Here is a 27,536-nt window from a genome sequence, read left to right as displayed (position 1 = left end):
ATTCCTTTCTGCACAATAGTATTCCATCAGCATCAGATATCACAAGTTGTTCAGCCATTCCCCAATCAATGGACCACCCACATTTTCCAATTTTTTTTTGCCACCATAAAGAGCATGGCTATAAATATTTTTGTATGAGTATTTTCCTCTATTATCTCTTTGGGGTACAGACTCAGCAGTGGTATGGCTAAATCAAAGGGCAGGCATTCTTTTAAAGCCCTTTTTGCAAACTTCCAAATTGCCCTCCAGAATGGTTGGACCAATTCATAACAATCCACCAGCAATGTATTAGTGTCCCAAATTTTCCATATCCCTTCCAACATTTATCACTTTCTTTTGCTGCCATATTAGCCAGTTTGGTAGCTGTTGCTTTTATTTGCATTTCTCTAATCAGGAGCAATTTAGAACACTTTTTAATGATAGTTTTGATTTCTTCATGTGAAAACTGCCTATTCATGTCCCTTGACCATTTGTCAATTGGGGAATGGCAAAGTTAATCTGGAAGAACAAAAGATCAATAGTATCAAGGGAAATAATTTAAAAAAATGTGAAGGATGGGGGCCTAGCAGTACCAAATCCCAAACTGTACTATAAAGCAGTGGTCATCCAAACAATATGGTACTGGCTAAGAGACATAAGGGTGGATCAATGGGATAGACTTGGGGTAAATGACCTCAGCAAGCTAGTGTTCAATAAACCCAAAGATCCCAGCTTTGTGGATGAGAACTCACTATTTGACAAAAACTGCAAGGAAAATTGGAAAACATTATGGGAAGAATTAGGTTTAGATCAACATCTTACATCTTTTATACCAAGATAAACTCAGAATCGGTGAATGACTTGAATATAAAGAAGGAAACTATAAGTAAATTAGGTGAACACAGAATGGTATACTTGTTAGATCTTAGGGAAATGAAAGATTTTTAAGACCAAGCAAGAGTTAGAAAAAATTGCAAAATGTAAAATGAATGACTTTGATTTTGATTATATCAAATTAAAAAGGTTTTGTACAAACAAAACCAATGCAACCAAAAATAGAAGTAAAGCAACAAATTGGGAAAACATTTTTATAACACAATTTTCTGATAAAGGTTTAATTTCCCAAATATATAAGGAACTAAGTAAAATATTCAAAAAATCAACAAACTTTTAATAATGTCTAATACATATTAGACATAGCAAATCATCCTGTTCTTGGTTACTCCCTTTACTCTTTTGATCATTTATTTAGTCGCTTTTGCATGGAATTATGCAACATCTTAACAAACTCCCGATTTTTTTGTATTTTTAAAAATTCCTATACTCCTAGATCCCTAAATCTGGGTTTTTCTGAGTACTGCAAGAGAAAGTTATGGAATAGTGCTGGCTGGTATCATGTTACCTAATTTCAACTAAGGCATAGTATTTGCATATTACATGCAAATACTTTTGTTTATTTCTGATTTAGTCCCAGTTATGTTCCCCACAGTACCTTCTAAACCTTCTCTCCTCAAGTCCCCAGTTCTACCCTCAATATCTCCTTAAGCAGATTACCTTGCCTCTTATTTTACTACAAAGAATGAAACCATTCAACATGAGTTTATTTTCCTTTCTGTGTACCTCAAAAATGTTTAGGTTTCTATCCATTTGATACTCTCTTCCTTCAGTCCTTAGACCTTGAGGTGATCTTTTTCCTTGTCAAGCCTAATCCCTTAAATTGTTCTATTGGTTCCATATCCTCCCACGTGATCTTGAGCCTTCTTTCACTTAATATTCATGCTCCTTGCTGGCTCTATTCTTTATATATATATATATATATATATATATATATATATATATATAATCCTTGACTACCATCCTGTAAATTATTGTCCTATATCTGTCTTCCACTTCATTGCTAAACTTATGTCTATTCACTGTTTCTTTTCCTTCACCATTTAGTTACCTTTCAACACCCTCAATTATGTCTTTCATCTTCCTCACTACTGAAACTTTTGTCTCCAAGATCACTAATATCTACTTTGTTGTCAAATCATTGACATTTTCTCAAAGTATGGATTGTAACAACTGATGATGTAGAACCACGATTGGATAGAACTTAAAGAGATGTGTCAAAGTTTCTTTGAGTACACTAGAAGAAGAAAAGACAGGGAAAGGTAGCGGGACTAACAGGAATCTCAATCCTATTCTTGGAGTTGGAATAGGGGTAATTACTTACCCCTCTTCTGTATCTGTGAGAACTTGGAGCATCTGATTGTTGATCCCATCCTGTGAGTCAGATTGATTAGGATGGCAAATGGTCATATAAACATCTGAAAATGCAGAGGAATGAGCCAATCATTAGTACCTTCCATTTGGTTTGACTTTAAGAAGCAATATTTCCACCCAATAATCCCCTTCCCCCTTCTATACTTTCTCAACAACCTTAGGATAAGCTGATCTCTTGAAATCTTGTCATCTGGATGATTGACTCAGGTTTTGGTAATCAATACCTTCCCAAGTCACCTTCAGTTGCCTTTTTCCTCTGACTGGAGATGGTGTATGAACATTCTCTCAAAACTCTCCTTTCCAGATGGCTGAGGGCCTTTCTACATGGCACAGTGTATGGAATACCATATGTGGAGGCAGGAAGACTTCTCTTATTCAGTTAAAATCTGGCCTCAGACACTTACTAACTGTATGGCCCTGGGCAAGTCACTTTACCCTGTTTAATTGGTTTCCTCATCTACAAAATAAGCTGGAGGGGGAGATGGTTTCACTCCACTATCTTTGCCAAGAAAACCCCAGACGGGGGTCACCAAGAGTCTGACCCAACTGAACAGCAACACCCTATCTGGTATTTCCATTCACAGCAGTTCTGCTTGGTTTCAACTCCACAGAACAACATGCTTCCAACCTGGATTCCCCCTAGTGCTCCTGGTTTTTAACTTCCTTTTGAGTATTGCTTTCCCCCATTAGACTCTATGGTCCTGTAGGGCACAGCCTGTGTCTTTCTTATTTTTATCCCCAGAAGCCTAGCATAGTTCCTCATACATAGTAGGTACTTAATATTCATTACAAGCATTTATTAAATACCTACTATGTGTCAGGTACTGTGTAAAGTGTGAAAGATAGTAAAAATAGTAAAAAATGAAAGAAGTAAAAGACAGGCCCTGCCCTCAAGAAACTCACAATTTAATGAATCCATTCTTTGTTGATTTTATTCCATAATCCTTATAGGCAGCTAGTTGTCTCAGTTGATTGAATGCTAGGCCTGGAATAGGAAAGATCTGAATTCAATTTGGCTTTAGACACATTAGCTGTGTGACCCTTTCTTCAATTTCTTCCCACTGTAATCTATTCTCCTAACAACTACCAAGATAATTTTCCAAATGACCAGGCCTTTTTTGAGACACTCCTTTCTTTAAAAGCCTTCATATCTCCCGAGACAATCACAGGAACTATATGAACACAACTACAAAACACTCTCTAAACAATTAAAACTAGACTTGAGCAATTGGAAAAACATTAACTGCTCATGGGTAGGACGAGCCAATATAATAAAAATGAACATCCTACCCAAACTGATCTATCTATTTAGTGCCATACCCATTGAACTTCCAAAATTTTTTTTTACTTAATTAGAAAAAAAACATAACAAAGTTCATTTGGAAGGACAAAGGATCAAGAATATCCAGGGAAATAATGAAAAAAAAAATACAAAGGTAGGGGGCCTTGTAGTCCCAGATCTCAAACTACACTATATAGCAGTGGTCATGAAAACAATTTGGTACTGGCTAAGAGACAGAAAGGAGAATCAGTGGAATAGACTTGGGGTAAATGACCTCAGCAAGACAGTCTATGACAAATAGCTTTTGGGACAAAAATCCACTATTTGACAAAAACTACTGGGAAAACTGGAAGATAGTATGGGAGAGATTAGGTCTGGATCAACACCTCACACCCTACACCAAGATAAACTCAGAATGGGTGAATGACCTGAATATAAAGAAGGAAACTATGTAAATTAGGTGAACACAGAATAATATATATGTCAGACCTTTGGGAAGGGAAAGATTTTAAAACCAAGCAAGACATAGAAAGAGTCACAAAATATAAAATAAATAATTTTGATTACATCAAATTAAAAAGTTTTTGTACAAAGAAAACCAATATAACCAAAATTAGAAGGGAAGCAACAAATTGGGAAACAATCTCCATAACAAAAACCTCTTACAAAGGTCTAATTACTTAAATTTATAAAGAGATAAATCAATTGTACAAAAAATAAAGTCATTTTCCAATTTATAAATGGGCAAGGGACATGAATAGGCAGTTTTCAGTTAAGGAAATAAAAAGTATTAATAAGCACATGAAAAAGTGTTCTAAATCTCTGATAATCAGAGAGATGCAAATCAAAACAACTCTGAGGTATCACCTCACACCTAACAGATTGACTAACATGACAGCAAAGGAAAGTAATGAATGTTGGAGGGGGTGTGGCAAAGTGGGGACATTAATTCATTGCCGGTGGAGTTGTGAACTGATCCAACCATTCTGGAGGGCAATTTGGAACTATGCTCAAAGGGCGATAAAAGACTGTCTGCCTTTTGATCCAGCCATAGCACAGCTGGGTTTGTACCCCAAAGAGATAATAAGGAAAAAACTTGTACAAGAATATTCATAGCTGAGCTCTTTGTGGTGGCCAAAAATTGGAAAACGAGGGGATGCCCTTCAATTGGGGAATGGCTGATCAAATTGTGATATATGTTGGTGATGGAATACTATTGTTCTAAAAGGAATAATAAAGTGGAGGAATTCAATGGCGACTGGAACAACCTCCAGGGAGTGATGCAGAACTAAAGAAGCAGAACCAGGAAAACATTGTACACAGAGAATGATACACTGTGGTACAATCAAATGTAATGGACTTCTCCATTAGTGTCAATGCAATGTCTCAGAACAATCTGCAGGGATCTAGGAGAAAAAACACTATCCACAAGCAGAGGACAAACTGTGGGAGTAAAAACACTGAGGAAAAGCAATTGCATGACTACAGGGGTTGAGGGGATATGATTGAGGAGAGACGCTAAATGAACACCCTAATGCAAATACAAACAAGATGGAAATGGGTTCAAATCAAGGACACATGTGATACCCAGTGGAATTGTGGGTCAGCTAAGGGAGGGGTGGTGTAAGGAGGGGAGGAAAAGAAAATGATCTTTCATTTTTTTTCTAATGAATAATGTTTGAAAATGACCAAATAAAATAATGTTTAACAAGAAAAAAAAAGCCTTTAGTGGTTTCTTATTGCTTTTAGGATAAAATACACAAAGTCCTTACCTACTATTTAAGGACCTCCACAATTTTGTTCCTAATTAAGCAACATAGTGGTTATAACACTGGACCTAGAATCAGGAAGATCTAAATTCAAATCTAGCCTCAGATACTTAATAGCTGTGTGACCCTGAGAAAGTCACTTAATTTCAGTTTACTCAACTATAAAATACCTCTTGAAGTTGTTGTGTTAATCTGGCATATAATAGGTATACAGTCAATTCTTCATTCTAACTTTCTTTTTCACATTTTCCATTAGATTGTGACTACTTGACAGCAGGGGTCCTTTTGCCTTTGCATCTCTGGTGCTTTGCATATTGACACATAGTAGGCATTTAATAAATCTTTGTTAACTTTATTAGCCTTATTTTTCTATTCTAGCTAAACTGGACCCTGTCCTGATCCTACCCTAGCCTCCACTGGTTGAAGTATTTTTCTTCTTTAAAGCTAAGTTACCATCTCCATGAAGCCTCCTTTTATCCCCCTCAACTCAGAGTAATTCCTACCTGCTCCAATTTTCCTAGAACACTTTGTTTGGCTCTCTCTTTCATCCTTCTGTCATTCTATCTTGTATCATACTTATTTGTGTAGGCCATAACCCCCCCCCCCCCTTTTAGACTGTAAGTTTCTTAAAAGTGAGCTATGTCATTTTTCATCTCTTGACCCATTACCTGGCACAGTGCATTGTGTGGTATAAGTGTTTAATAATGTTTTTTCAGTTCAATTTGTTGAACCTTTCCAGTTCCTTCCTACTCTAAGATGCTATGATTCTATGCATTTCACTGATCAAAATCGAATGACTTGTCTTTTTAAGTTGTTTTAAAAAAATCCTCTTCTTTGAAAAGCACTCATTAGAATGAAGAGACAGAGGATAAAATGCTGCCCAGCTCAAGGAAAATTTTCGGTCTTAGACATTTATGTTTCTTCACATGAGCCCCTTTGATGTATTAAGAAAGCACCATCACATTTCATTTTCCTGCAGTAATAAAGTGAAAGCTTCCCACTTTATTCAGGGTACAGAGCAAGTGTTGCTGTACAGGTTCAGTGGAAATTCTCTTTTTTGGATTCCAGTGGGTTGCTGATGCAACACAGACTTGTAACAGCAGCTCCCAATTAAACAGTTCAGAGCTTTATTAGGTAGATGTGGCTAAATCAGATTCCTAGTGGACAGGTAAGTATTGACATCACAGTTGACATTAATTGGTTCTTTAGCCAGCAGCCTCTTGCAAAAATTAACATTGAGGGGGTGGGGAAGAGTTTCACTAGAACCATTGTGAAGATGCTGAAAGACCTCATGAAGTCCCTGAAAGGTAAGGATTTGTCCTGGGTACGAAGGGAAGGAAGAAGGCCTTCTTCACCCTGTAAAGTACCACAGGTATTTGTATATTTTTCCATTTTCTAAGCATTTTTTATTTGCTTGAAAAACACACATACATACAAACACAAATATATTTATACTAATTTTTTACCTTCACCCCTAGTCCTATACGTTTTAAAAACTCAGATTATATTAGTTCTATCTATGGGATGAAACATTGAAACATCTAAAAAGGAGTGGGAATGAATTTTATTTTATTTTTTGGAGGTGGAAGTAGTGAGAACAAGTATCCTAATGTAATTTTCTGAGTTAGTGTGTCTGACCGAGGCTTTCATCATTTTGTTTTCTAAAAATGTATTTAGCTTAGAAACTCAAGTTTTGGGTCTGGAATCAGAAAGACCTGAGCTCAAATCGACCCTTAGATACTAACTGTGTGAACCTGGGCAAATCAAATCAGTTAATCTGTTTGCCTCAGTTTTCTCTTGTCTAAAATGGGAGACAATAATAATAGCTACCTTGTGGGGTTGTTGTGAGAAAAGATATTTGTAAAGTACCTAGCATAATGTCTGGAACATAGTAAGCCCTATATAAATGTTATCAATTATTATTATTTGTTGTCCTTTGCTACCAGTCTCCTTCCTTCTTAGGAAGGGAACTATGCCCCTTTTCAAAGGAATAGTTTTCTGGGGATACTTCTTTTTTGATATTAACTCTCTGATAGGTTTTGATTTGCAGCCAGTTTTAGTCTTTAAATTGAGTTCTACACTGAGGATATTTTATCATCTCTGACCCTGGCTGTCTGTGTATGTTACAAAGCACCAAGTGAGTTCAGATTCAATCTTGCATGACAGCTGTGCAATCTTGGGCAAGACACTTAAACTCTCTTAGTCTTACTCATTTGTAAAATGGAGATAATAATAGCATCTCTCTCAGAGTTGTGAAGATCAAATGAGATAATATAAGTATGGTGCTTTGTAAACAGCTATTATAGTATTATTATTAATAGCAATATTTCTCCATATTCTTACTTTTAGAAATAAATTGCAGGAGGAGCAAATCATTATTAAATGCCTCTCCTTTGAAAAGAAAAAAAAAGGTCTTATTAAAGAAGGATATTGGTAAAGAATCTGAAGAATAATTAATGAAAAACAGTTCCCTCCTTTTGTGAGAAGGGGATAACTCTGCCTATCAGTAGATATTCTTTCCATAATAGAGGTTTTTTTCCTTGTTGTTTCTCTTTGGCACAGGGTGGAGTTTAATTTGGAGATGTGGGAGGGCTTAAAAATTGTTTACTAGTGGAATGTGGGGACAAAAAAGGCATTAATAAAATATTTCACTTATTTTAAAGAAGTTCATTAATGTTTTGAATCCTTACCCTTAAATGACCAGGGACCTCTGAACCATATCCTTACTCTTTGTGACGATTGGATTTAGCTATTTCCTGATTTTAACAATGAAGATACTTAGTCTAACAAAATCAGGGGGGAATTGTGAACATTAAATTACTCCACCCTACTTAGACCGTACTTTAGGGGAAGATAAAGTTGTAATTTCCTGATTGAACAATGAAGGTACTTAACTCTTACCTTATAGTTAAGCTAGAACTTTAAGTTAAGTCTATTTTAAGATATTAATACAAAAAGGTGTTAAATAACTATAAAGGTTAAATTAATCACAAAAAGGTTAAGTAACTCACAAAAGGTGAACTTAACAAAGAAGTGTTAAGTAACTCTAAAGATAATCTAATCAAAGAAGATGACAACTCTAAAAGATATGGGCATTTACAGGAAGACACACAAGAGTGAAAGGTCTATATATTTGACTTACTTCCTCTCTCGGGCACCTTTCTGGTAGCAGAGAGTTGGCTGGTGGCAACTTGCTGGGCTTTTCCGCATTTTAGCATGGCTACAAGCTATTGTCCGGTTTGGTGTTGAGTTTCTGGCTGAGTTTTTCTCCTTTACTTTCCAACTTTATCCTCTTAGAAGCCTCTAATCTCCTTCAGAGAACTAGAGGAGGGGATTTAAAACTCCTCCCTGGCACAGGCCAGGCAGAAGAAATCCTATATCATCTTTCCTCCTTCTCCTTAAATTCCTTCCCTCTATTTTAATTAAATTACCATAAATTTCCAAATTGACTTGGGTATTTTATTTGAGATTTCCCTTGGTGACCAATTAAATCTAATTTTAAGTCACAACCCTAAAATTATCTTTACATCTTCCTTCCCTCCCTCCCTCCCTCCCTCCCTCCCTCCCTCCCTCTCTCCTTCCTTCCTTCCTTCCTTCCTTCCTTCCTTCCTTCCTTCCTTCCTTCCTTCCTTCCTTCCTTCCTTCCTTCCTTCCTTCCTTCCTTCCTTCCTTCCTTCCTTCCTCCCTCCCTCCCTCCCTCCCTCCCTCCCTCCCTCTCTCTCTCTCTCTCTCTCTCTCTCTCTCTCTCTCTCTCTCTCTCTCTTTCTTTCTTTCTTTCTTTCTTTCTTTCTTTCTTTCTTTCTTTCTTTCTTTCTTTCTTTCTTTCTTTCTTTCTTTCTTTCTTTCTTTCTTTCTTTCTTTCTTTCTTTCTTTCTTTCTTTCTTTCTTTCTTTCTTTCTTTCTTTCTTTCTTTCTTTCTTTCTTTCTTCTTTCTTTCTTTCTTTCTTTCTTCCCATCATATGCATATACTGCAACACAGATAAACTTTTACTGGGACAGATAATCAAGGGAACCTTGATCAATTTAAGGCATCCACAATTAACTTGGAATTATAGAGTATGGACCTTTGTTAGAAGGGCCCTTTTCTGGATGTAAACAGGAACCCTAATCTTTTGCTCAGAGGACAAAGAGACCATCTCTGGTTGGATAATGAGCAAAGAACAAAAAAAAATCAACAATAGAAAGTTATTTTGGTGACAAGGTAGAATCAAATTGGGAAAACAGCAAAGCCAATACTGCTGCATTCAAAGGCTCCACAAAAACATAATAATTGCTCTCAAAACCAAAAAATAATGGAGGAGCTCAAAAAGAACTTCAAAAACCAAATAAGAGAGGTAGAAGAAAAAATGGGAAAAGAAATGAGAATAATACAGGAAAATCATGAAAAGAGACTCATAAAGCTTAGAAAAGGAGGCACAAAAATACTGAAGAAACGAATATCTTAAAAAACAAATATGTCAGTTGGTAAAAATGGCACAAAAATCTAAAGAAGCGAAGAACTTCATAAAAAGCAGAATTGGACAAATGAAAAAATATATACAAAAATGTACTGTCATTGGCTCTCTGGAATAAAAAGTATAAAATTCACCAAGGAAAAGAATTATTTACAAAGTAGAATTGGCCAGGCTTCCATTTAAACATGGTGGCAGTCTAGATGCAAAACTCTCCTCAGCACCCAACGATATAGACTACCTGAAAAGACCAAAAAAACCAAATTCATAAGAACGAAGGTACTCTACGGTAGGGTGCAGCATTGAAGGTATGTGGGATTTGGGCATTTCCACATTATAAGGGGGTGAGAAAGCTCCCACCAAAATGCAAGCTGATCTACCCTCCCCCACCCCACCTACGGAGCCAGAGTCAGAGCCAGCGTGCACCAGAATCAGTGAGTGAGGGGAACCTCTAGTGAGTGAGGGGCACCTCTAGGTCCTTGGGAGCTGACTAAGACCAGGAAAGACCTACCACTGAGAGAAGCTACACCTGAAACCCCAGCAGGCTGAAGAGTACAGACCATGGGCGGTTGTGGGAATATAGCACAAAGAAGGGCAGAAAACAGCAGAAGCTGTGGAGAATCGAAAGTTAGGCTTAGGCAAAATCCTTGCTCCTTAGCTCCATACACAGAAAACCCATCTCACTCAGATTTCTGACTAAAAAGGGAAGGAAAAAACCCCACAGTGATGGCAAATTGTGCCCAGGAGCAACAATCTCCCTTCAAGAAAAACAGGAAGAAGGGGATGACCCTGGAAAATTTTTATGGAGGAAAAAACCCAGGCTATAAAGGAAATACAGGAGGAAATTTAAATAAACCCAAAACATTTTCCCAAAATGGAAATCCTCCACAATCTCTTGAAGAATTTAAATTGGAACTTATCAAAACGATGGAAGCCTTCTGGCAAGAATAGTGGGAAATAATTCAAAGAAAAATAACAGTTTAAAGGACAAGAGCTCCCAATTGGAGGAACAGCTGGAAGCCATGAAAAGCAGGATAGACCAAACCAGAAAGAAAAATCAAATAATTATAGTGGAAAATCAGTCCTTAAAGACCAGAATTATGCAACTGAAAGACAATAATCTTGCAAAACAGCAAGAATTAATAAAGCAAAATCAAAAGACTGACAAAATAGAAGAAAACATAAAATATCTTACTGACAAGAAGACAGATAAGGAAAACAGATCATGCCAAGACAATTTGAGAATCCTTGGTCTACTTGAAAAGTAGAAATCTTGACATCATACTACAAGAAATCATCCAAGAAAACTGCCCTGATGTTCTTGAATAAGGGGGCAAAATAGAGATTGAAAGAGTTCATAGAACAACCTCTACACTAAATCCTCAAAAGACAGCTCCAAGGAATGTAATTGCCAAATTCAAGAGCTCTCAAGCTAAGGAGACAATTCTATAAGAAGACAAAAAGAGACAATTCAGATACCAAGGAACACCATTCAGGATCACACCAAACCTGGCAGCTTCCACACTAAAGGACTGCAAGGCCTGGAACATGATTTTCAGAAAGGCAAGAGAACTGGTGTCTTCAACCAAGGATCATGTATCCATCAAAACTGACTATATACTTCCAGGGAGAAAGTATGGGCATTAAACAAAATAGAATATTTCCAAGTATTTTTAAAGAAAAGACCATAACTAAGTGGAAAGTTTGATATGCAAACACAAAGATCAAGAGAAACATGAAAAGATAAATAAGAAAGAGAGGGAAAACAGGAAAAATGTTTTTTTTTTATTCAAACTCTCTTCTTTAAGGGCTACAATTAGATGAAATTATATATATATATATATATATATATATATATATTAATATATGGGGACATGTTATTTGTAACTTACAAAGTAGAATTGGCCAAATGGAAAAGGAACTTCACTCATGAAAATCCAAACTTAAAAACTAGAATTAGGCAAGTAGAAGCTCATGACTCTGTGAGACATCAAGAAATAATCAAAGTCACAAGAATGAAACCAAATATGAAATATCTCATGGGAAAATAACTGACTTGGAAAATAAATCTATTAGAGATAATTTAAGAATTAATGAACTACCTGAAAGCCATGATCAATAAAAGAGCATAGACTTCATCTTTTCAAGAAATCAATAAGAAAAACTGCCCTGACATTCTAGAAACAGAGGACAAAATAAAAATTGAAAGAATTTACCTATCACTTCCTGAAACAGATCTCCAAAAGATAATTCTCAGGAATATTATAGCCAAATTCCAAAACTCCTAGGTCAAGGAGAAAATATTTCAAGCAGCCAAAAAGAAACAATTCAAATATCATGGAGCCCAGTTAGGATCACAAAAGACTTAATGGTTTCTACATTAAAGGATATGGTTGCCTGGAATACAATATGCCAAAAGGCAAAAGAAGCTAGGGTTTTGACTCAGAATCAGTTATTCAACAAAACTGAGCATAAGCCTTCAGGAGAAAAAAATAAATATTCAATGAAATAGAGAACTTCCAAATGTTCTTGATGAAAAGAGGAGAAATAAATGGAAAATTTGACCCTCAAATACAAGAATCAAGAGAATCATTAAAAGGTAAACAGGAAAAGAGAAATCAAAAGACTAAACTATGTAGAACCTTATGTGGGGAGATGATGCTTGTAATGCCAAAGAACTTTGTCATTATTGGGGCAATTAGAATGAATATAAATAGACAGAAGGTGAAGGTATCAGTTGAATCTCATGGGATGATATAAGTAAAATTAAATTAAGGCATGAGAGAGAGGAATGCAGGATGGGGGAAGGAAAAAAGAATGGGGTAAATTATTGCACATAAAAGAGGCATGGATGCACATTCTCAATGGAGGGGAAGATGGGGAGGTGAGCATGTGTATCTTCCTCTCATCAAAATTGACTCAAGAGAAGAATATATTTCAAAAGAAGAATATATACAATCAGTTGAGTGTGGATGGAGCTGATAGAAAAAAGGGTAAGTTGGGGGAGTTGGAGATCAGAAACTAAACAGAGGTAAATAGGATGGAAACTAAAAACATAGTAATCATAATGATGCAAACATATTTTACAAATTTTTCTAATAAAGGCCTCATTTCTCAAATACATTTAGAAATGAGTTGAATATATAAGCATACAAGTCAGTCCTCAGTTGATAAATGGTCAAAGGTTATGAACATGGAGTTCTCAGACAAAATAATTAAAGCTCTTTATAGTGATGCAAAAATACACTCTATCACTATTATTTAGAGAAGTGCAAATTCAAGCAACTTTAAGGTACCACTCCACATCCATCAGATTGGCTATTTTGATAGAAAAAAATGACAAAACTTGGAGGGGATATTGGAAAGCTGGGACATGAATGCATTGTTTGGGGAGGAGTGAACTGATTTAGTCATTCAGGAGAGCAATTTGGACCTATACCCAAAGGGCTATAAACCTGATATCCTTTGACCCAGCAATACCATTATTAGGTTTGTACCCCAAAGTGATTTAAAAAGAATCAAAAATGGGAAGGACTTATATGTACAAAAATATGTAAAGCAGCTCTTTTTAGAGGGGTAAAGATTTGGAAAGTGAAGGGATACCCATCAATTGGTGAATGACTGAGGAAATTAAAGTATCTAAATGTATTGTGCTGTAAGAAATTACAAGCAGAAAGAGCTCATACAGGAACAAAAGCAGAGTGAAATAAGTAGAACAAGGAGAACATTGTACATAGTGACAAGAACAATGGTGAATAACAACTATTCTCAGCAATACAATGACCTGAAATTTTCCCAATGGACTCATGATAAAAAAACAAAACAAAACAAAATAAAACATCTACTTCCAGAGAAAAATAACTGAATCTGAATCCAGAATAAAGCAAACATCTCATTTTTTTCTATTTGCATTTCCTTCCACAAAGGGACTAATATGGAAAAATGGTTTACATGTGATTGCACATATAAAATCTATGAGACTGCTTACCATCTCAAGTTGGGAAGAGAATGAGCAAGAGAATTTGATACCCGATATTCTTTTAAAAATGTAGGAAAAGGGGACAGTTGGGTAGCTCAGTGGATTGAGAGTCAGGCCTAGAGACGGGAGGTCCTAGGTTCAACTCTGGCCTCAGACACTTCCTAGCTGTGTGACCCTGGGCAAGTCACTTGACCCCCATTGCCTAGCCCTTACCACTCTTCTGCCCAAGATGGAAGTTAAGGGTTTAAAAAATGTAGGAAAGTGCTTTTTCATGTAATTGGGGGAAAAATAAAATACTTAAAGGAAAAAAATAAAATAGCTAAACAAATTGTGACATCTGATTGTGATAATACTACCATGCTGTAAGAAATGACAAGCAGGTTAATTTTGGAAAAACATAGAGACCTACTTGAAATTAAAAAGAATGAAACAAGGGGGTAGATAGGTGGCTTAGTAAAGTGAGAACCAGGTCCAGATACGGGAGGTCCTGGGTTCAAATATAGCCTCAGACACTTCCTAGCTCCCATTGCCTAGCCCTTACAGCTCTTCTGCCTTAGAGAACCAATATTTACTACTAATTCTAAGAGGGAAGGGAAGGATTTAAAAAAGAAATAGAATGGAACTAGAAGAACCAAGAGAACACTATAGGCAGCAACAGAAATATTGTTTTGGCATGGGACCCAGGGTTTCCCTCTGGACACCACAAACTCCAGAAGTATTCCTTTAAGATCCGTGAGAGAAACATTCCTCTTGAACTTCCCCCTAGACCCTTGATTAGCATAGTTATGTTCCACCCTGATAAGCATTGGGTTATATCTAATCTAGTCATCCCTTGAACTTCACAGGTCATCCCTTCCTTGTGCTTTCAGGACACAAAATACTGCCCAATTCCAGATTAAATAATACCATTATCTTGTCTCTTCATCTCTGGTCACTCAAGAGAGTATAAATATCCCAAACCCCATTTCGTCTGGGAGGCAATTTTCCACCTATTTTTGCCTCCCCAGACATTTAACTTAATTCAGCTTGCATTCAATTTAATAAATTTCTCTTTTATTTTAAGCTTATTGGAGTTTGTCATTCTTGACAAAGGTATGGGTTCTGAGCCCAGGGATTTACTTCAAAGCTCTCCCACATCAGTTTGAAGAATGATTTATATCTGCCCACTTGAGATAAAGAACTGATAAAAATAAATAAATTAGATATAGTTTTATATATGTATATCTTTTTGTTAAATTATTCCTTCTTTATTGAGAGGAGGGGAGGGAGGGGGTTAACTAAATATTTTTATATAACAAATAAATAAATTTTTAAAAAAGAGAAAAAAGAACCTTTCCTGATCCTTCTTAATGAATGTTTTCCCTTCTGAGATTATCTTCAATTTCTCCTGTCTCAACATGTCCAAAAATGAACTCATTATCTTTCTCTCCATACCCTCCCCTCTTTCTAACTTTGCTATTATGTTTTTTTTTTGATAGCACTCTCCTCCCAGGTACCTAAACTCCAAACCTAAGTGTCATCTTCAACTCCTCATTCTCCCTCTCACTGCCCTCCAGCCAATCTGTTGCCAAGGCCTGTGGATTTTGCCTTGGTAACATCCCTTCTCTTCCCTGACACTGTCACAGTCCTGGGGCTCATCCATCTCCTTGAAGCAAGTCTTCCCCAACTCTGGGATGCTTTATTCAGTTGTCAAATTAATTTTCTAAAAGCTCAGGTGTGACTTTATCATCTCCTCCCCTTGCTCAACCCCTAAGTCAATTAAGTCCAGTGACTTCTTGCTACCACCAGAATCAAATATAAAATCTTCTCTTTGGTTTTTAAAGCTCTTCTTAACCTAGCCCTTTCCTACCTTTCCCACCTTCTTACATCTTGCTCCTCTTCCTGTACTCTTTGATTCAGTGACACTGGCCTTATGCTCTTCCTCACACATGACACTCCATCTCCTGACTATTTTCAGTTTGTCTCCTTTCATAGTCTTGCCTTCTAGCTTCCTGATTTTCCTTTAAAACTCAGTTAAAGTGTTATTTTCTGCAAGATGCCTGGCCCAGTCCTCTTTAATTTTGGTGCCTTTCCTCTGAGATAACCCCTATTTTCCCCCTGCATTTATCTTGTTTATATGTAGATATTTTCATGGTGATTAGAGATGGCAGTGGGCTAAGTGGATATATAGTGCTGGGACTGGAGGCAAGAAGACTCATCACCCTGGATTCAAATTGGTATCAGACATTCACTAATTGTATGATCCTGAGTAAGTCACTTAATCCTGTTTGCCTTAGTTTCCTCATCTATAAAATGAACTGGAGAAGAAAATGGTAAACCACTTCAGGATCTTTGCTAAGAAAACTCCAAATAGGGTCATAAAGAATGGGACAAGACCCAGAACAACTAAACAACAATCTTTAGGCTGTTAAATTTATAGTTGGACTGAATATCAACTTGGTGATTGCCAGGGCTTTAATTTCTAATTTCTAAGTCCCAAAAACGAATTACTAAAATCAAATGGAATTTATGGTAGTTTCTTTTACAATAGAGGGAAGATATTAATGAAGAGAAAGAGGGAAAAGGGAATTGATCTGCTCTGACCTGATCTGAGCCAGGCAGGAGTTCAGAGGCCTCTCCAGAAAGCCAAGGAAAAGGGGAATCAGCCTTATCACTCACCATGGTCACTGTCTAAAAGGAAAGCAGTCTGAGGTCTCCTGCACAAGCTCCTCCAGGATCAAGTTCCACTGCCAAGTCTCCCTCTTCAATCCAAGTCCAAGTGTCTGTCCTCCAGTCTCTCCTCAAGTGTCAGTCTTCACTCCAATTCTGTGTTCCGAGTGATCTGTCTTCCAGTCCAACTCCGAGAGACTGATTCATCCCAGTCCAAGCCCGAGTGACTGATGATTCCTGTGTATCTCTGTTTCCACTATTTAAAGACCTTTTTCTCCTCTGTCACCTCCCCTAAATTTTCTGTCTACCAATCACAGCCAATGCTCCTCTCCAGGACTGCCCACTCTTTCACACATGGGTCACAGAGCTCCCACTTACTGTATGAAATGTATGTTCATACCTTTTGTGGTTAGTTCACATCTTTTTTGTAGTTAGTTCATGCCTTTTTGTGATTAAAATGGGTAGATCTACTTTAAATACTGGGTTTACACTTTAGGGATTAGAACCTAAAAATAGACAGGGGATTATAATTTAATCTTCACAATAAGAGATGATTATTAGTATTTATGTGTGGCATGGGAAGACCTGAAGATCATTATGCTAGCTGAATGGAAGATGGATCAGAGCAGTAATGGCAAACTTCATGGCATGCATGCCAAAGATTCCACATAGGTGCTCTGTGTGGGCACACAGTCACCCCTCTCCACCTATACAGTTTGTTACTAGAAAGGCACAGGAACTGAGCAGAGTTTCTACCTCCCCCTCTCTCCACCAAGCCTGATGACATTTTTTCCCATCCTCCACCTCTCTGCCCAGCAGCCCAATGGGAGTGCACAGAGGGTAAGGTGGGCAGCTCACAGGCAGCAGAGCTAGAGAGGAGTGGAACACTCAGGCCACTCTCTTCCCCTTTCTATACTAGCTGAGGATGTTCCTTACTTCACCCGCCCCCTTGCCCAGCAGCCCAGTGAGAGTGCTTTTTCCCTCTCTGTGTGGGATAAAGGTGGGGGGAATGACACTTGGTCTCAGGAGGAGATATGAAATATACTATAAAAGCAGTGTAACAGGGTCAGTTAGGTGGCTCAGTAGATTGAGATTTAGATCTGGAGACGGGACGTTCTGGTTTCAAATCTGACCTCAAACACTTCCTTGCTGTGTGACTTTGGGTAAATCACTTAATCCCAATTCCCTAGTCCCTACCTCTCTTCTACCTTGGAACCAATACTCAGTAAAAGGTAAGAGTTTTTAAAAAAAGTAGTAGAACAGTGATTTTTCTGGCCTCACCCCTTCTCCATTGGCTGAATACTAGGTATATGTATGTCCACCCTTACTCTAGAGTTCTCTGGTTCCATTAAGAGTTGGGGGATATAGTTTTTGCCATTGACTCAAATCCCCACTGATTGTATTCCCTTAGTTTTGAGGGTCCAAGTACTGCTATTAATTTAACCACCCACTAATGTGACAAATATTACCAAAGAATATTTACTACAAACGTGTATTAAAAATAAGTATACAACCCTCTCCCTCTACCCTTTAAAGCATAATCTTTATAGTATAAAGTCTCTTAGGAGAGAAGATAGGTTAGGTTCTCAACTTAACTTAATTCCTAAATGGCATCAGTCCCAACAACTTGCAAGTGCAAAGGTCTTATGTTCTGAGACTCTGGATTCTCATGGCACCTCTGCTGGGCTGGTTGTAAAATCTAGCCTGAAATCTTGGACTCTGATGTCACTATTTTTGGAGCAATTAAATTAGGGACTCTATTCTCTTCACTGAGAGCCCAAAAGAATGAACAAAGCCAAAACCAAATTCCAAGCTGGTCTTTTAGGACCACTAAACCTAAATTCCCCTTTTGTTGGTGAAGGACACCTTTGTCCTTGGACACGACCAGGAAAATAGTGAATAATTATATCTCAGTGATGAAGCCAGTTCTGGCTACATAGCTAATGTAAAGAGACCACTCTCAGCATGACAAGGTAGGCTAATGCAGAATGTTTTCTCCAAGAAGAGGTCACTGGCTTTTCCTATGTGAGTACCATGATCTTAGGTGATCTGAATATATGCCAAAGCCCTGTTACAGTAGAATTGATAGAATTTGACAACACATAGGTATGGGGGAAGTGTGCTGGGGTGGTTGGAGAGAGTAAGGAGTCAGATATGAAAACTAGGTTGTGAGCCTCCTGCATGACTACAAGGATAGTGATACCTTTGACACTAACAGGAACGTGAAGAAGAGAAGAGAGTTTGGGGGGAAAGATAATGAATCCAATTTTAACCATGTTAAATTTAAAATGTGTATGGAACATGCAGTCTGACATGCAAAAATATGTAACTCTTTATGTTATTCTTTGTAGAGGCCATACTAATTTTCTCTGTATCATTCTAATTTTAGTGTATGTGCTTGCCAAAGCAAGCATAGAGACTAGTCTTTATTCCATTTGATATTCTTTTGCATCTTTGCAATTCCTTTAGATCATTTCACCATTACCATCTTAATCAAAAGTTGAAAAAGCATTTATTAAGTACTTAGATATTTTTCAAGCATCAGGTTAAAGCACTGGGAATACAAATATAAAGGTGAGATAGTCTTTGCCCTCAAGGACCTTATGTTCTAATAAGGAGAGATGAATACCTATAAAAAGAGGAGTATTGATAAATGCATATATATTATATAACACATATATAGTACAAAAATATGCTTGATACATTATATTATATTAATCTGTATTATTAAAGGTCTGTGTAGGCAATCAATGAAACAGTAAAACAAGCCCCAATTTGTAGTGTTACCTGATTTTCTCAATGTAAATAAATGCTCACATTGAAAATTTAGCAATTTGTTCTTTTCTTTTTATCCTTCCCTTCTGATACCAAATATTGGCTTTAAGGCAGAAGAGTTGCAAGACTAGGCAAGTGGGGTTAAGTGACTTGCCTAGGGTCATACAGCGAGGAAGTGTCTGAAGCCAGATTTGGCTAGGTCCTCCACTGTGCTACCTATCTGCCCCATATTGTTTCTTAATAGTTAGCAGGATCTGGCTCCAGCAAATTCCTGCATATAGAAAAATGATGTGCAGGGAAGGCATTTTGGCTTGAGAAGCCATAGAGATGAAATGTAGATCAATAGGGTAATTAATTGATATTCCCTCTTCAGGTTCAAAGGTAATGCTGATTTGATTACAATTCTTAGACCAAGATGAAAATTTAAGGAAAAGGAAAGGGATGACACACAGAACAGTAAAGGATAGGATGAAGCATAGTATGAGGTAGTTTGGAGCTTATCTCTGGCTGAGCATGATTTCTGGAGGTTTGATTTAGAGGGAAAAGCAGGGGCAACAGTAGGGTTAAAATTGCACTAATATTAAATGATATCAAAATTTAGTCTTTCTAAGACCTTCTTAATTCTCATATATTCCCTCTGTTAATTATTTCCTATTTATTTTATCTATAGTCTGTTTGTATATATTTATTTGCTTGTCTCCTCCATTAGATGGTAAGGGCAGGGACTATTTAAAAAAACACATTACCATCCTTCTTAGAATTGATATTGGTTATTGGTTCCAAGGCAGAAGAGGGGTTGAGGTTAGGCAATGAGGGTTAAGTGACTTTCCCAGGGTCACACAGGTAGGCAGTGTCTGAGGCTATATTTAAACCCAAGAACTCCCTTCTCTAAACCTGGCTCTTAATACACTGATCTCCCTAGCTCCCTTATCCCCACCCCACTCCAGAAACACCACAGGAACTGCCTTTTGCCTCTTCTTGTATTTTCAGTGCTTGGCATAGTGCCTGGCACTTAACAAAAGTTTATTGAATGATTGAAAAATTCAGAAACGAGAAAAGCATATAAAGTTTGAAGAATTCAGGAAAAGCCCTTCAAATGTGGTAAGAATTGAATTGGACTTTAAGGAAAATATAGGAATTGAATTGGAAGAGGGAAAGGAGAAAGTCATTTTAGGTGGAGAGAACCAAAGTCTAGAATTAACTAATATATACATATGGGTGACAGGAAGAGCTTAAATTATACTAGAACAAAAGAGTACATGCTGGGCAGCAGTCATAGGTTTAATTGGTAGGGCAAAGTCAAATTATGGAGAGCCTTGAATGATTGATCAGGAAGAGTAGCTTAGAGGCAGAAAAGTTTTCAATAATAACCTAGAGATGAGGAGAAGATATCAGGGAAGGGATTGACCATAATTTCTCACTCAGCTTAAAGTGATCTGTAGAGGCAGAGTCAAGATGGTGGCAGAGAGGCAATGAAAGTTCAGACCTCTGAAAACCCTTCCTTAGTAATTACAAACTAAATACTCCTAGGGGACTGAAAAATCAAACCTAACAACAAGACAGAGCCAAGGAACACTCTTGCTGGACTCAATTTAAAAGATATGCCCCAGAAAAGACAGAATTCAAGAACACTTCAGTTTAAGGGGAAGGAAGGAGGAAGGTCCCAGGACCTCCCCACCTGCCCACCAAGAGCACTAAGCCTCCAGTGGCAGCTGGAACCTCGGGGTGGGCAAAGGTGCTGGTCTGGAGGAAGTACCTTGTGGGAAAAGCTGTGCTAGGCTCAGAGAATCAAACACAGGTGGTGGGTAAGGAATTAGAGAAGAAGCCCAGAGTGGGCAGTCTAGTTGCAGCAGTGGAGACTCTCCATATTGCTCCCCCTTTCCAGGAGGTTTTGGCCTCAGGGCACATCAAACCCAACCCAGCTGGACTTAATGGGCAATTGGAAGCCAGTGATCTTGCAAAACAGCAAGAATTAATAAAGCAAAGTCAAAAGACTGACAAAATAGAAGAAAACATAAAATATCTCACTGACAAGATGACAGATCAAGAAAAGAGATCATGATGAGACAATTCGAGAATCATTGATCTACCTGAAAAGCCAGAAATAAATAGAAATCTTGAAACCATACTACAAGAAATCATCCAAGAAAACTGCCCTGATGTTTTTGAACAAGGAGGCAAAATAGACATTGAAAGAGTGCATAGAGCACCTTCTACACTAAATCCTCAAAAGACAACTCCCAGGAATGTAATTGCCAAATTTAAGAGCTCTAAAGCTAAGGAGAAAATTCTACAAGAAGCCAAAAAGAGACAATTCAGATACCAAGGAACACCAATCAGGATCACACCAAACCTGGCAGCTTCCACACTAAAGGACCACAAGGCCTGGAACATGATTTTCAGAAAGGCAAGAGAACTGGTGTCTTCAACCAAGGATCATCTATTCATCAAAACTGACTATATACTTCCAGGGAAAGTATGGACATTCAACAAAATAAAAGATTTCAAAGTATTTTTAAAGAAAAGACCATAACTAAGTGGAAAGTTTGATATGCAAACAAAACGATCAAGAGAAAGAAGAAAAGGTAGATGAGAAAGAGAGGGAAAAAGGGAATTTTTTTAAAAATTCAAACTCCCTTGTTTAAGGGCTACAATGAGATGAAATTATATATGGGGAAAATGTTATTTGTAATTCTCAAAATTGTATTTGTTATTATAGTAATTAGAAGAATCACTCATAGGAAAAGATTGGGGCATTAAGGGTTATAAGATGATATTCACAAAAAGAAAAAGTGTTGGGGGAATCAAAGATGGTACAAAGAGATACTTGAAGAAATAAAATAAACAGAATAATCCTTATTACACAAAGATACACATGAGAAGGGGAGGGGAAGAATAATCTTATAAGAAGGAGAGGAAGAGAGTACTAATAGGTAAAACTTAAACCTTTCTCTCAGTGAAATCAATTCTGAGAAGGAAGAGCATCTAGATCCACTGGGATCTTGAATTCTATCTTATCCTACAGGATAAGTGATAAGGGAAAACTAAAGGGGGTATGGCTGAGGGAGTACAAAAAGGGAGGGAAGGAGAAGGGGGAGGGAACTTAAAATACTCTAAAAAATCAATAAGGGAATAAAAAGGGAGGGAACAGAAAGGGAAGCATATTAAGGGAGGGGATTAGGGAGATTGATTAAAAGTAAACTACTGGTTTAAAATGATATAGCAAAAGGTGAAAGGACAGAACTAGAAAAAGATATCACAATGCTAGGGAATTCACAAGTGACAATCATAACTCAGAATGTGAATGATTTGAACTCACCCATAAAATGTAAAATAATAGGAGACTGCATTAGAATCCAAAATCCTACCATACCTTGTCTACAAGAAACATACATGAGGTGGGTAGATACTCACAATGTCAGAATTAAATGTTGGAGCAAGACCTATTGGGCCTCAACTGATATAAAGAAAGCAGGATTTGCAATCATGATATCTGACAAAGCCAAAGTAAAAATAGACCTGATTAAAAGGGATAGGGAAGGCAAATACATCCTGATAAAAGGGAGTATAGACAATGAGGAAATATAAATAATTAACATGCATGCACCAAATGGTATAGCATCCACATTTCTAAAGGAGAAAGTAGTAGAATTGAAGGAGGAAATAGATAGTAAAACTATAATAGTGGGAGACCAGACCACTATCAAATTTAGATAAATCTAATTAAAAAAATAAATAAGAAAGAGGTAAAAGATGTGAATGAAATCTTAGAAAAATTAGAGTTAATAGATATATGGAGCAAAATAAATAGGGACAAAAAGGAATAAAGCTTCTTTTCAGCAGTACATGGTACATTTACAAAGATTGCCTTATACTAGGTCATATAAGCATGTCAAACAAATGCAGAAAAGCAGAAATACTAAATGCAATCTTTTCAGATCATAAGGCAATAAAAATAATGATCAGTAAGGGTACATGGAGAGCCAAATCAAAAATTAATTGGAAATTAAATAATATGATTCTCCAAAATCAGTTAGAGAACAAATCATAAAAACAATTAATAATTTCATCAAAGAAAATGGCAATGATGAGATCCTTTCAAACTCTATGTGATACAGTGAAAGAAGTACTCAGGGGAAAATTTATACCTTTGAGCTCATATATTAACAAATTAGGGAGGGCAGAGGTCAATGAATTGGAAATTCAAATAAAAAGAACTTGAAAGTGAACAAATGAAAAACCCCAGAAGAAAACTAAATTAGAGATCCTAAAAATGAAGGGATAAATTTAAAAAAATTGAGAGAGATAGAACTATTGAACTAATAAATAAGACTAAAATCTGGTATTTTGAAAAAACAAACAAAACAGACAAAGTACTGGTCAACCTAATGAAAAAAAAAAGGACAAAATAAACCCAAATTAATAGTATCATAGATAAAAAGGGAGAGATCACCTCCAATGAAGGCAATCATTAAAAACTATTTTGCCCAATTACATGGCAGTAAATATGCCAATCTAGGTAATATGGATGAATATTTATAAAAATATAAATTGCCTAGATTAATAGAAGAAGAAATGGAATTCTTAAATAATCCCATATCAGAAAAAGAAATTGAACAGGCCATCAAAGAACTACTTAAGAAAAAATCCCCAGGGCCTGATGGATTCACAAGTGAATTCTATCAAACATTCAAAGAACAGCTAATCCCAATACTATACAAACTATTTGACATAATAAGCAAAGAGAGAGTTCTACCAAATTTCTTTTATGACACAAATATGGTACTGATTCTATAGCCAGGGAGGTCAAAAATAGAGAAAGAAAACTATAGACCAATCACCCTAATGAATAAATATGCATAAATCTTCAATAGGATATTAGGAAAAAGACTCCAGCAAGTGATGAGGATGGTTATTTATTATGATCAGATAGGATTTATACCAGGAATGCAAGGATGATTCAATATTAGGAAAACTATCCACATAATTGACCATATCAACCAGCAAAACAACAAAAATCACATGATTATCTCAATAGATGCAGAAAAAGTCTAACATCATTAGAAATTATAGGAATAGAAGAGTCTTTCCTTAAAATAATAAACAGTATCTATCTAAAATCATCAGCCAACATCATCTGCATTGGGGACAAACTAGATGGATTCCCAATAATATCAGGAGTGAAACAAGGATGTCCATTATCACCTGTATTATTTAACATTGTACTAGAAACACTAGCAGTAGCAATTAGAGATGAAAAAGAAATTGAAGGTATTAAAATTGACAATAAAGAGACCAAACTATCACTCTTTGTGGATGTATGATGGTCTACTTAAATAATCCTAAAGAAACAACTAAAAAGCTAGTGGAAATAATTAACAACTTTAACAAAGTTGTAGGATACAAAATAAACCCACATAAGTCATCAGCATTTCTATATATCTCCAACATATTTCAGCAACAGGAACTAGAAAGAGAAATTCCATTCAAAATCACCCCAAACAATAGAAAATACTTAGGAATCTATCTGCCAAGACAAACACAGGAACTACATATACACAACTAGAAAAAACTCTTCACACAACAAAAACTAGATAAGAAACACACATGAGGAAGGTAGATACACATAGGGTGAAAGTAAGAGGATGGAGCCAAATTGATTGGTCATCAACTGAGATAAAGAAGGCAGGAGTCTCAATTATGATATCTGACAAAGCCAAAGTAAAAATAAATCTAGTTAAAAGAGATAGGGAAGGTAATTACATCCTGATAAAAGGCAGTACAGACAATGAGGAAATATCAGTACTCAATATGTATGTAGCAAATGGCATAGCATCCAAATTTCTAAAGGAGAAATTAGTGGAGCTCAAGGATAAAATAGATAGAAAAACTATACTAATGGGAGACCTGAAGTTTCCTCTATCTGAACTAGAAAAATCAAACTAAAAAATAAATAAGAAAGAGATAAGAGAAGTGAATGAAACCTTAGAAAAAATTAGAGTTATTAGAAATGTGGAGAAAAATAAATAGGGACAAAAAGGAATACACCTTTTCAGCAGCACATGGTGCATTCACAAAAAGTGACCATGTATTAGGGTATAAAAACATTGCAAACAAGTGCAAAAGAGCAGAAATAATAAATGCAACCTCCTCATATCATAATGCAATGAAAATAATAATTAGTAAGGGTACATGGAGAGTGAAATAAAAAATTAATTGGCAATTAAACAATACAATTCTCCAAAACCAGTCAAAGAACAAATCATAGAAACAATTAATAACTTAATTGAAGAAAATTACAATAATGAGACATCTATTCAAAACCTATGGGATGCAACCAAGGAAGTACTCAGGGGGAAATTTATATCCTTGAGGTCATATATTAACAAATTAGGGAGGGCAGAAGTCAATGAATTGGGCATGCAAATTAAAAAAAAAAAACTAGAAAGCGAATAAATTAAAAATCCTCAGATGAAAAATAAATTAGACATCCTAAAAATCAAAGGAGAAATTAATAAAATTAAAAGTCAAAGAAGTATTGATTTAATAAATAAGACTAGAAGCTGGTACTTTGAAAAAACAAATAAAATAGACAAAGTAGTGGTCAGTCTAATTAAAAAAAGGAAAGAAGAAAACTAAATTGACAGTATACAAGATGAAAAGGGAGATCTTACCTCTAATGAAGAAGAAATTAAGGCAATCATTAAAGAGTATTATGCCCAATTATATGGTAACAAATATGGCAATCTAGGTGATATGGATGAATACTTACAAAAAGATAATTTGCCTAGACTAACAGAGGAAGAAATAGATTACCAAAACAACCCCATATTAGAAAAATGCAATTGAACAAGCCATCAAAGACTCCCTAAGAAAAAACCCCCAGGTCCAGATGGATTCACAAATGAATTCTATCAAAAATTCAAAGAACAACTAATCCCAATATTAAGCAAACTTTTTGACAGAATGAGTAAATAAGGGGTTCTACCAAATTGCTTTTACAACACAAATAGGTACTTATTCCAAAGACAGGCAGGTAAAAAACAGAGAAAGAAAACTATAGACCAATCTCCTTAATGAATATAGATGCAAAAATCTTAAATAGTATAATAGCAAAAAAGATTGCAGCATGTGATTATGAAGTTTATTCACTATGACCAGGTAGGATTCATACCAAGAATGCGAGGATGATTCAATATTGGAAAAACCATCTACATAATTGACCATATAAAAAGCAAACCAAAAAAAAATCACCTGCTTATCTCAATAGATGCAGAAAAAGCCTTTGACAAAAGACAACACCCATTCCTATTGAAAACACTAGAAAGCATAGGAATAGACTGGCCTTTCATAAAATTAATAAACAGTATATATCTAAAACCATCAGCAAACATCATTTGCAATGGGGATAAACTATAAGCCTTCCCATTAAGATCAGGAGTGAAAGAAGGATGCTCATTATCACCTCTCTTATTTAACATTGTACTAGAAACACTAGCAGTAGCAATTAGAGAAGAAAAAGAAATTGAAGGTATTAAAATTGGCAATGAGGAGACCAAGCTGTCACTCTTTGCGGATGATATCATGGTCTACTTAAAGAATCCTAGAGATTCAACCAAAAAGCTAATCGAAATAATCAACAAGTTTAGCAAAGTTGCAGGATACAAAATAAACCCACATAAGTCATCAGCATTTCTATATATTTCCAATACAGCTCAGCAGCAAGAACTAGAAAGAAAAATAACATTTAAAATCACCCTAGACAATAGAAAATACTTGGGAATCTATTTTCTGAGACAAACACAGGAACTATATGAACACAACTACAAAACACTCTCCACACAACAAAAATAGATCTAATCAATTCAAAAAATATTGATTGCTTATGGGTAGGACCAGCTATCATAATAAAAATGACAATCCTACCCAAATTAATTAATTTTTTCAGTGCCATGCTTATTGAACTACCAAAAAACTTTTTTTTACTGAATTAGAAAAACAACATAACAAAGTTCATTTGGAAGAACAAAAGATTAAGGATATCCAGGAAATCATGAAAAAAAAGCAAAGGAAGGAGGACTTGCAGTCCCAGATCTCAAACTATACTATAAAGCAGTGGTCATCAAAACAATTTGGTACTGGCTAAGAGACAGAAAGGAGGACCAGTGGAATAGACTTGATGTTAGTGACCTCATCCAAACAGTCTATAAGAAGCCCAAAGATCACAGCTTTTGGGACCAAAACCCAGTATTTGATAAAAAACTGCTGGGAAAATTGGAAGAAATTATGGGAGAAATTAGGTTTGGATCAACATATCACACCCTACACCAAGATAAATTCAGAATGGGTGAATGACCTGAATATAAAGAAGGAAACTATAAGCA

At 36.2% G+C, this 27,536-nt stretch overlaps 1 pseudogene; it reads right to left on the bottom strand.

Moving 5' to 3' along the window:
• Nucleotides 1-18,694: 18,694 nt before the first annotated feature.
• On the bottom strand, nucleotides 18,695-18,789 carry LOC130456676 (U6 spliceosomal RNA; annotated as a pseudogene).
• Nucleotides 18,790-27,536: the final 8,747 nt, after the last annotated feature.

Source organism: Monodelphis domestica, chromosome 1, assembly GCF_027887165.1.
Source record: "Monodelphis domestica isolate mMonDom1 chromosome 1, mMonDom1.pri, whole genome shotgun sequence".
Lineage (NCBI taxonomy): Eukaryota > Metazoa > Chordata > Mammalia > Didelphimorphia > Didelphidae > Monodelphis > Monodelphis domestica.
Note: the sequence above shows the minus strand (reverse complement) of the source record. Positions and strands in the feature narration are given on the sequence as shown.